This window comes from Vicia villosa, linkage group LG2, assembly GCF_029867415.1.
Source record: "Vicia villosa cultivar HV-30 ecotype Madison, WI linkage group LG2, Vvil1.0, whole genome shotgun sequence".
Classification (NCBI taxonomy): domain Eukaryota; kingdom Viridiplantae; phylum Streptophyta; class Magnoliopsida; order Fabales; family Fabaceae; genus Vicia; species Vicia villosa.
The window spans coordinates 230,435,974-230,447,371 of record NC_081181.1 but is presented as its reverse complement, the minus strand read 5'-3'; positions in this window follow the sequence as shown (position 1 = coordinate 230,447,371).

Here is an 11,398-nt window from a genome sequence, read left to right as displayed (position 1 = left end):
GGAAGGTATTAGCACCCCTCACTTCCATCGTACTCGATGGGACCCATTTAGTTAGTTTCGTGTTTGAGTGTTAGCATAATGTTTGCGTTCTTTTGTTTATTAATCGGAAAAAGATAAAAGAAAAGGGTTTTATTTATTGTGAAGAAAAAGAAAAGGTTTTTTATTATTATGCTCGCCAAGACGTTTGTATCTTGTGCCTACGTATTCCCTAGTGCAATGGGAAAGTCAGAGCAATCGTAGTTCGGGCGAAGAACCACGAAAGTTTTGTTGAATGATTTTAGCGAGAGGTACTCGATCGCTTTCAAAATGGAAATACTATGCGCACATGGATATGAGATCACTACAAGAATGGATAACTAAATCAAGAGTGAGACAAGATTTTAGCCATTATCGCATTCGAGTGGAAGATATTCGATCTTCACATGTGGAAGTATGTTCGCATTTGAAATTGAATAAGTGTCTCGTTTATGAAAAGAGTTTTAAAAAAAAGGCCATGAGGCAAAAAGGTTTGAATGAAATCGAAGATTGTTTTTTAAAGGACGTTTAGCAAAGGATTGAGCATAGGTGTTCACCTAGCGCGTCTTTACCCAAGGTATTCAACAGGAGCGAGCCCCATTGTCAGTTGTTGTCCTTGTTAATTAATGTATTTTAATTCAAAAGATCAAGGTATTCAAGAGGTGTTCACCTCTTGTCACTTAATCTCTTGGTTTGATTAAGGTGTTTTAATTCAAAAGATCAAGGTATTCAAGAGGTGTTCACCCCTTATAACTTGTTCTCTTGGTTTGGTTAATGTGTTTTGATTCAAAAGATCAATGTATTCAAGAGGTGTACACCCCTTGTCACTTAACCTCTTGGTTTGATTAAAGTTTTGATTTAAAAGATCAAGGTATTCAAGAGGTGTTCACCCCTTGTCACTTAATCTCTTGATTTGATTAATGTATTTTAATTCAAAAGATCAAGGTATTCAAGAGGTGTTCACCCCTTGTCACTCGATCTTTCGATGTGGTTAAAAAAAGAGATTTTGAAAAGAAACTCGACTTTGGATCGAGAAGTTTATTGTAATCGCCTTGGCGTTGGACCAAGATTTATTGATTTTTGGATTGAAATATTAATCTAATGTTTTTGGTATTTTTTAATAATTAAAGAAAGAAACTAATTAATCTAAATAAAATATGTTTTTGTATTTTTGAATATGAACTTAAAAAAAATAACACAAAAATTAAGATAGAACAAAAACAAAACAAATGACTAAACAATAAAAGCATAGGGTGTAAACAGTAAGGGGGTGCTGCTGGGCTTTAGAAGAAGCCCAAAATTAAATCTGAAAGCTGCCAGAAGTGTGAATAATAAAAAACGTTGGGCTTGAAATCTATTGGCCCAAAACGAAATAAACACAGAAACAAACCCTAATGCTAGAGTTGTCCGGCCCATTCAGTTAAACACAGAAAGTCTCTTCCTCTCTCTCAACTCTTACGTTCGCGATTCTCTCTCGGTTTTACATCAAGAACGATTCATAATCTCTCTCGATCTCTCTCGCGAATTGAAGAACAAAGCATCAACAATGAAATAGCGCTACAGCAATAATCAAAGCAACTGAAAAACCTTAAGCCCTAAACATCCCAATATTCCCCCATTTCATCATAACTCATATCGATTCCAGATACAACAGCATATAGTGGCAAATGTAAAGAAAAACAAAAGGATTGAGAGTTACATCGCGAATGAAGAGGTTTCCAGGTATGCTTCTGGTTTTCTGTCTCTTGCTCGTCTCCGTTCTTCTTCTGCTTGATACTTGATGTTGTGGTTGAGTTTTGGCGTTACTCGCTGTTGTTCGATCTGTATTGATGCGTGTGTGTTGTGTATGATGCGGTTGAGTGTTGTTGTTCACAGGGGGCGTGAGTTTTGATGAAAATACGAGGAAGAGTGAGGTTTGGGGTTTGACGTTTTCTGTGGGTTTGAGGGTAGAAGTTTGGTTGAGAATGGAGGTATGTGAGATTTCTGTGGGAGTAATGCTGAAGAAAGTTAGATGAGCGGTGAAGTTTATGTTGGTGTGAAGGTGGGTTGTGGTTTGAGATTGAATGGTTGAAGAGTTGTTAAACAGAGGTTTTGAGTGAATAGCAATTCTGAGTTTGAGGTTTCAAATTTGCAGAGTTTTCTTCTTTTTTTTTCGTGTCGCTCCCCTCCGTTTCTTATAGAGATGTTCCAATAGGTTTTGGGGGGAAATGGTATCAATTTTTGAACATTTCTGTTAACTGCATTTGGTCCTTTCTTGCTGCAGGATTTGTGATGACTATTTTATGTAATCCTTGGCTTTTTGTGTGCAGGGTTTGGAACAGATGCAAGGGCAGAGTTTTGGACACATTCTTTTGGCATAGCAGGTTATGTGTAGGCATGGCAACGGGGCGGGTCGGGGACGGTTTTTACCTCCCCCAAACCCAAACCCGAATCCCCAATCAATCCCCGTTACCCGCCCCAAACCCAAACGGGGATGGGGAATTAAAACCCAAACCCGTCTTTAACGGGTTCGGGTTGGGTTCGGGTATCCCCGCCCCGCCACCATGTATTTCGCAAAATTAATTTTTTAATAAAAAGATTTACTTTTTCAAAAATCAAATTACATTATAAATAACAAAATAAAACAATCTCAAAAAAATTTCATACATATATTTCAAATATTTAAAATAATAAATACAAATCAAATTATTAAAACATTAACCACATATTTAATAATATAAATTATGAAATATAAATAATAATGTACATATTGAAATAAACGGGGCGGGTTCGGGTTCGGGGTGGGTACTAGTGTCCCCATTACCCGACCCATCCCCATGTTTTCTAATCGGGGAAAACCCAAACCCGAACCCAAACCCAATCAAAAGCGGGTTTTCCCCGTCAACTCTGGGGCGGGTTTGGGTGGGTACCCGTGGGTCTGGGTTTTATTGCCATGTCTAGTTATGTGATGTGATAGAGAGTAGAATTTACTATTTAGTATTTAGATTTATTAAGAATTTATATAAGTACTAGTTTTATTTGTATTGTTATTTATTTGGGCCTTTATTAATATTTAGTCTCATGGAGACATTAGGGTATCAATGAAAACAAATGAAGTTTATTTTCTTAGTCTAGTTTTATTGTCTCTTTTAGTTTACAGTTTTTATTAGTTTTGTTAGGGTTCCAATCCAACTTCCTAACATGATGATGGACCACAATAGTGCAGTGTTTGGAGCAGAATGTTGGAAATGGCTTCTAGTTTTTGGGTCAAGATTCTTTTTTGTATGGTCATTGAAGAAAAACGTGAAGAGCCTTGTGTGGGGTGGTCCCACAATGACTTGAAATTTTTTTAATCTTCACATAATGGATCAATTTGAATGGGCCATGAAACTTGAATTTGCAAATGGACTCTTTGGACAAAAAATAAAAAAGAAACAAATAATAATAATAAAAGGAATCCTTAGTATTAAAACAAATTGACTAAAACTAAAAAAAAAAAAAAAGTTTAAATGCAATTTTGGTCCCTCTATTTATATATTTTTTCGATTTTAGTCCCCTCATTTTAAAATCAGTGTTTTTAGTCCTTTTATAAAAATTATTTTAGGATTTTAGTCCCCTTTTAAATTTGAGACCAACATTTAATGATATGGCCCTAAAATGATGATGTGTTGTTGCCACATTTAACAAATTTAACTCCATGTCATTTTCTTTAATAATAATAATTATGTTATTTATTAAAAATACTTTATTATTATTAAAAATCCAAAAATAATTAAAAAAATAAATAATAATAATAGATTTTAATTGAATTAAAAAATTATAATTAAAAAGAATAATTATAGAACAATAAATTACCAAAATAAACTATTAAAAAAAGTTAGATCCCTAAAAACTACCATCTTCATCGTCAACTTTTATTATATCAAAACTCCAAAATTAATTTTTTAAACCTAAAACATTTTTTTGGATGAATGTGTCTTAAAATGCTCTTCAAATTCTGAATCCTCCACCATTTCTTTCAAAAGCCCTTTCTTCAACAATCACCATCATTCATAGTTTGAGTTACGTTCCCAGCCATTCCCTTTTCTTGTCTTTTGGGTGATTCCAACATATTTAAAAATTGAAACTAAATCCAAATATTTGGTGAAATATTCCCTTTTCTAAGGCATTTCCTTTTCTTGTCTTTCGGGTTACTTCTTCAATGATTTGATTTGGTTTGATTTTTGTGTAGTGTGACATTATTAATCTGATTTAATTATTCTCATCCATTAGTTAATATATTTTAGATTCAATATTTAATTAAGTTGAATTTGATTTATATATAGACTATTTAATTAAATTAATTTGTTTTATTGAGTAACCATTATGAAATGGTCTTGAGTTTTCCAGATCTACTTTTCCACAACCAACAACTGAACTATAATTTATTTTTTCAAAAATAAAGTAATTGAAAAACATGGGTTGTTGAAATAACATGGTGGTTGTCAATGTTTATGCGTTACTGGTTCTTCATTTTCATTTACATGAAGAAGCAAAGATTGATTGATAGATGGATTTACTCCTTTGATTCTTCATGGGAGATGAACTAGCCACTTTAGGTTTGGGGTTTTACTTCTGCTATCTTTTCTTGTGGTATTTTTTCTTACAAATCAAAAACTTTACTATTAAGCTTTGAATAGATTTCGTTGATCATATTTTTCAGAGTTAATTGGTTTTAATATAGGAATTGGAATGAATAAATTTATGATTTTGTTGATCATATTTTTCTGGGTTTTTTGGTTTTAATTTATAGACTTGAATGAATAAGTTTAATATGTTCATATTTTTTTGGATTTTTTGGTTTCAATTTAGGGATTGAAATGAATAAATTTAAATATTATTAATTGATTTTTGGATTTTTAATAATAACAAATTATTTTTAATAAATAACTTTATTATTATTAATAAAAATGACATGGATTTAAATTTGGTAAAATGGCAATGACATGTCATCATTTTAGTGTCATGTCATTAAATTTTGGTCTCAAATTGGAAGGGGGACTAAAACCCTGAAATAATCTTTAAAAAGGGACTAAAAACATGAATTTTAAAATGAAGGGACTAAAATCGAAATAAAAGATATATAGGGGGACCAAAATTGCATTTAAGCCAAAAAAGAATAATAATCAAAGACTATAATTTTTGATATTTTCGAATTAAGATGCAAATAAAAATAAAAGTGACACCTCTAAATTAATGAAATGCGTAGGGCAAAAATTGGGGTACGACAGGTACCCTATATTCGAGGTACACGACCTTATATTCGAAGGCAACCAAGAGAGGCGTACCCTAGAGGTGAGTGTGTGCGAGTGGGTTAGATTCGAATATGTTATCTTGAGTTAGTGAGCTAGCGTTCGGTTATTATCTTGTCATACAATCCTATTAAACTAGCAGTTAAATATGTACAAAAAAGTAAAGTGCGGAATGTAAAGATCCTACGCTATTACATGGCTTTGGAAGAGATACATAATAGAGGAGTGCGGAAAGTAAAAGTCCTACGCTATTACAAAAAATACCCTTTGCAACCTATACATCGATTTCTAGAAATTTAAATAAACACTTAAATAATTAATTAAAAAATATCAAACATGCGACAATCATAGAGTTTGAGATGAGAAGAGAAAATCGCGATAGAAAACTATGAGAGATTAATTTTCTTTGAATTTTTTAAGTGCAAGCATAATTAATTCTAAATTAAATCTAATTATAAATTAAATTAAATTAATTAAACCTAATTATATATAATTATCTAATTAATCTAAATTAAATTAACCTAAAAAACCTAAATAAGTTAAATAACCAAATTGAATTTTAAGAAGAAAAGAAATATTTTTTTGTTGTTTTTATGGTTTTATTAAATTAATTACTATCCTAATTAAATTATATAGTGATCCTAAAAATTGGTTTTTCTAATTAGTTAATAAAATAAAAATGAGTAAAAGAAAAAAAACAAACAAAAGTGGGGCGCCTGATCCCCTGTGACGGTCCTTTGAGGGCCTATGGTAGACCTGCATTTTCGTCCTTCAGATCTGTCTTTGAAGTTGATCGAAGGGCTAACGCGCGAGAGTGCATCTGGAGCTTCAAGGAACCCTATGCACCGGATCTGCAAACCAAGAAATTCAAAGAGAAATTTGCAAAAGAGTTGGGTTCGAACCCAGGTTTATGAAGTTAGTGCCCAATGCATTATACCAGCTGCGCTGCATGTATGAGTTGTCAAACATCATTTACACATTATTGAATATAAAAAGTAAATTTTGCAAAAATATTTCAAAACCAGTCAACTTTGGGCCCCGTCTGTGCGTGAAGGGCCAATCAAAATAGGGGAGAGAATCTGGAAAGCTGACCGTCCAATAGAATAGGGCCACGCGCAGTCAAACTTTCAAAAGCACTATTCATCATCTTCATCCTTGTTTCATGCGGATTCAGCCACGAAATCTGCTGCGGATTTTGTTGCGGAACATCCCTGGAAAATTAAAACCTGCAAAACACAACATGAACGAGAACAAGAATAGCCCAGATCTATGTAAATCAGTCCCCTGAGTTCAGTGAGGGTGTTAGTTTTGTCATAAAAAGGCCGTATATATGAAAACGAAGCAAGAGTTCTTCATGGCTTCAACAATGGCAAACGACAATCCTTACGATCATGGCCCCATGTAACGATCTAATCCTGCTCTAAATGGCTAAAGGAACGCATTAATACTTTCAAACCGCTTTAAAACACACACAATCATGGAATACGAGAATCAAAAAAATATGAACAAAGTTGTGATCATGGAAGGGTTTATATAAATTATGTGTCTCGAGGACGTGATATGATTATGGAAATAGCTTGGAACTTGCTATGGAGAAAGATTTCTCTTGCCCTAGGTGTGTGACTTTCTTGGAATGCTTGGACATGTTTAGGAGGCTAGGGTTCGTGAAATTTGAGACTGAGTATTATGATGATATATAGGAGAGTGAATTAGGGTAGAAAAAATTGGAAAGAAATCATGCTTTGAGTACAAAGAAATTTGATTTGATTTTTGCATACAAACTTTCTTTTTTTGTTTCCATCCCTTTTTCAAGTCTTTTTCTCACGATTTATTTGGCCTTGTGAATCATTTTGGATATTCAAAAATCAACCATGCAATCTTTAAAAATTAAATCATGATTTTTTGATTTTAATTTTTTAATTTAAATAAATAAACTCAAAAATAAATGAAAAAATAAAATCATAAGATTGCATGGGATGATGGGATTATTTTATGGACCCCCAAGGTGATTTTAGGGTGATTAAGAAAAAGAAAAATTGATCTCATAATCTTCTATCATTTAATTATAATTTTATTTTATTTAAATTGGATTTAAATGAATAAATTCAAAAATAAATAGAATAAAATCATAAAGTAAATATCAATTGATCCTTGGGCCTCCCAAGATAATTTTAGATTGATTTAAAATGATTAAAAAATCACATAAGCTTTTTATCATTTAATTATGATTCTATTTGATTTTATTTGAACTTAAGTGAATAAATTCAAAAAGAAAGAAATAAAAATCATAAAATAAAGATAAATGAGTTTATGGGTCTCCTATATGCTTGACATCACGTGGGAATCATAAGAATATGGCCCAATACTTCAAAAGTATGAAATTCTCCAACTAGGGTTTTATGTAATTTTCTAAAATCGACCAACTTGTACCAAGCATATCTCTCTCATCGTTTATTGTATGAAAGTGTTCTAGGACTTTTTGGAAACCTCAAGATGTATTCTACAAGACACTTTGGAACATATTTTTCATTTGGAGATTTTATCTTGATGATATGGCTCCTGATAAAAAACTGCTTTTTGCGAGCTTCTAGAAGGACCTGTAATGTTTTCATCCCTATCTCTCAAGTGAAGCATTTTTAGACTTGGCATGTGAGATACAAAGTTGTAGAGAATTCAATTTCCTTAAAAATGAGCTTTGGATGGGAAATTTCTGATGTTCCAGGTGAAAGTTATGGCTGGTCAAAGTTCAGTTGACTTTTAGTCCAAAAAACCCTAATTTAGAAACCTTGAGTTTTGTTGATTTTTGATCTTTCCTTGATGAATCATGATCAATACTTGATCACATGATGAATGATACTTCAAGGTGAGAATGTTGACAAAAAAATCAAGAACTTTGACTGTGATTTGACTATAGTTTGACTTTTAGGTCAACCAGTCGATTATTGATCGTTTGGGCCATTGAGTGAGCAATCTTTTGAATCAGGGCTTGATACTTGGCATGAGGATACTTTGAATCATATGAGAGACCATGGAATCCACTTGAGATATCAGAAGTTCAAATTCCTTGATTAAATCAGAAACCCTAATTTTGAATCTTGTGCTTAGGAGAAGAGTGAGCTTGCACTATCTTGAGCAATTACAAGTCAGGTGAGTAAGAACATCTTCGAATATGACGGGCAAATTTTGGGGTATGACACTATGTTATCCACATACACCAATAAGATATATAGTAAGACTAGTACCATCATTTAGCTTAGTGAACAAAGAAAAATCAGCAATATGAAGAGTGTAAACTAGAGAAAACAAGGTTGCAGGAAGTTTGGCTTACCAGTACTTACTATATTGTTTCAAACATAAAGACCCTTATTTAAACAACAAACCTTAGAATCATTAAAAACTGAATTGTGAAGCTTCAGACCAAGAGGTGACACCATGTAGACTTCTTTATTGAGATCACAATGAGAAATGCATTATTGATATCAAGTTTCTCAAGAAACCTCTCGTTGATGGTTGCCAAGGAAAATGATGTTCTGATTGTATTTTTTTTGCAACCGATGAAAAGGTATCAAAGTAATCAACTTCTTCAATTTGAGTATAACTCTTTGCAACTAAACGTACGTTATATTGTTCAAGAGAATCATAAGAATCGTATTTGGTTTTGTAAATCCACTTGTATCCTATTGGAACTTTTCTTTATGGAAAATCAATAATTAACCATGTATTTGTGCCTGCAAGAGCTTGCAACTCATATTTCAAAGCTTTTTTCCAACAATCAAACCGACAAGCTTGATTATAGGGCTTTGGTTCATGACAAGAAGAAACAATAATACAAAAGGTTTTATATGAAGGAGTGTAGTGATCACATGTATAAATAAAAGAAAGAGGATATACATATTTACTTGAACCGGAATGTAATTTTGATTCAGAAGAAGTAAGGAGACTTTTGTGATAGTCTTCAAGATATTCTGGTTTTGTTTTAATCTGAGTAGATTATCAAACAAGTGTTGTGATGCTTTCTGAAATGAAATAATTGTTGCATAAGAAAATTTAGCTTCAGTAGTAGCAAAATTATATTTTGGAAGAGATGTTATAACATCTAAAAAGTAGAGATCACAAGTGTTGTCACAACATGGATGTGAGAAGTATCAGAACTATCTAGGTTTTGAGATACATGAAAATGAGAATTTGTAATAATATATGGTTGGGTGGAATCATGATAGGAAGAAAGAAAATTTAATCCATTTATTTATGGTTGGGTGGAATCATGATAGGAAGAAAGAAAATTTAATCCATTTATTTATGGTTGGGTGGAATCATGATGTTCCACTTATTAATTCTCATCTTTTATCTCTGCTACACTTACTTAATTCTCGTGTTGATTCTTAATCGCTCAACATTATGCCTCGTACAACATCGTAGGTCTTACCTCAGCCCGATAAAATTTTCCCTTCAGCTTAAGCGATACATTTGCGTCACATAAAGCCCTGGAAGTCCTCCTCCATTTCAAAAATATAACTTGAATTCAATGGTCCACATCCCCTTCTAATTCTTCATCATTTTGTATTACGAACCCAAAATATTTAAATTGTGTGACTTGAAAGATGACATGATCTTCAACTTTCACCTATATGTTAGAAACACTTCTTATTTTGTTGAACTTACATTCCATTAACTCTGTTTTACTAGGTGAAAACCATACGTTTCTAAAGCTTGTCTCTAAGTATCTAACCTCTCATTTAAATTTTCCTTCTATTTTTTAAGTAGAATTGTATGAAAGATGACATGATCTTCAACTTTCACCTATATGTTAGAAACACTTCTTATTTTGTTGAACTTACATTCCATTAACTCTGTTTTACTAGGTGAAAACCATACGTTTCTAAAGCTTGTCTCTAAGTATCTAACCTCTCATTTAAATTTTCCTTCTATTTTTTAAGTAGAATTGTATCATATGTGAAAAACATACTTCTCGATACTAGCCCTTGGATGTGTTATGTGAGTACATCCAAAGATAAAGTAAAAAGATAGGGGCTTAGGGTTGAACCTTGATGAAAACCTATTGTAATTGGGAAATCGTCTATCTCTCCATCCTGTGTCCGTGCATTAGTTGATACCCCTTCATACATATCTTGGATAGCTCGGATATATGCAATCCCAACCCCTTTATTCTCTAGAGCTTTCTGCAAAATCTCTATAGACACTATTTCATATGCCTTCTCCAAGCCTACAAAAATTAAGTGCAAGTCTTATTGGTCCATCAGATACTACTACATCACAGTCGTAGTAGATAGATATTTTCCATTGTTGATAGTGAGGAAAAGTATGTGCAACAAACCAAGCAAATAAGGCCTATACCTTTAACTAGTTTGAGGACTGGAATATTAATCCTATTAATTATATGTATCGGGTCAGTTTGGGTTAGTTGTTGTTGTATTTTTTTTCTTTGGGAAATGATCTTTCCACCCTTATAGATGCTCCCACACCAACATGAAAAGTCCATAATGTCCCCAGCATCCGGATATACATCTCTGATCGCACCTATTTTCACCATTTGTATGACCAAATTGAAGAGACACCCCTTTTATGTTAAAATTTAATTCAGAGATGCATTTTTGTATGTGTAAAAAGTGCGTTGAAGATGCTTATCCCTAAACACCAGTTATTCAAAAACATGTTGGTGATCCAAGGATGCATCTTCAGACGCTTTCTTTCATTAACCCACGCCAGAACCCTTCCCTATTCCTTCTTATTCATTTTATAAAAAAGTTCTCAAAACACCCATTTGAACTCTCCCTCTCTCATTCATTGCATTGAATCATTTAAGCATTAGTGGAGTTCTTTCTCCTTATTTCCATCATCTCATGACATTGAAACATCTCTTTCTCATCAACCAAGGTCGGAATAGGGTCGGGCGTGTCTCAAACCGCGTCAGTACAACGTGAAAGGGCTGCAACCATAACCGTGATGCCACAAGTTATTGATGACTAGTTTGATGCTCCATCTAGAGGTGCTCATGCATATGTAAGGGCTATTGAGTAATCTCCTTCTCTTTTTCTTTCTCCTCCTAACAAAATTACCTAAATATGCATATTCCATTCAAAGACAATTATGAT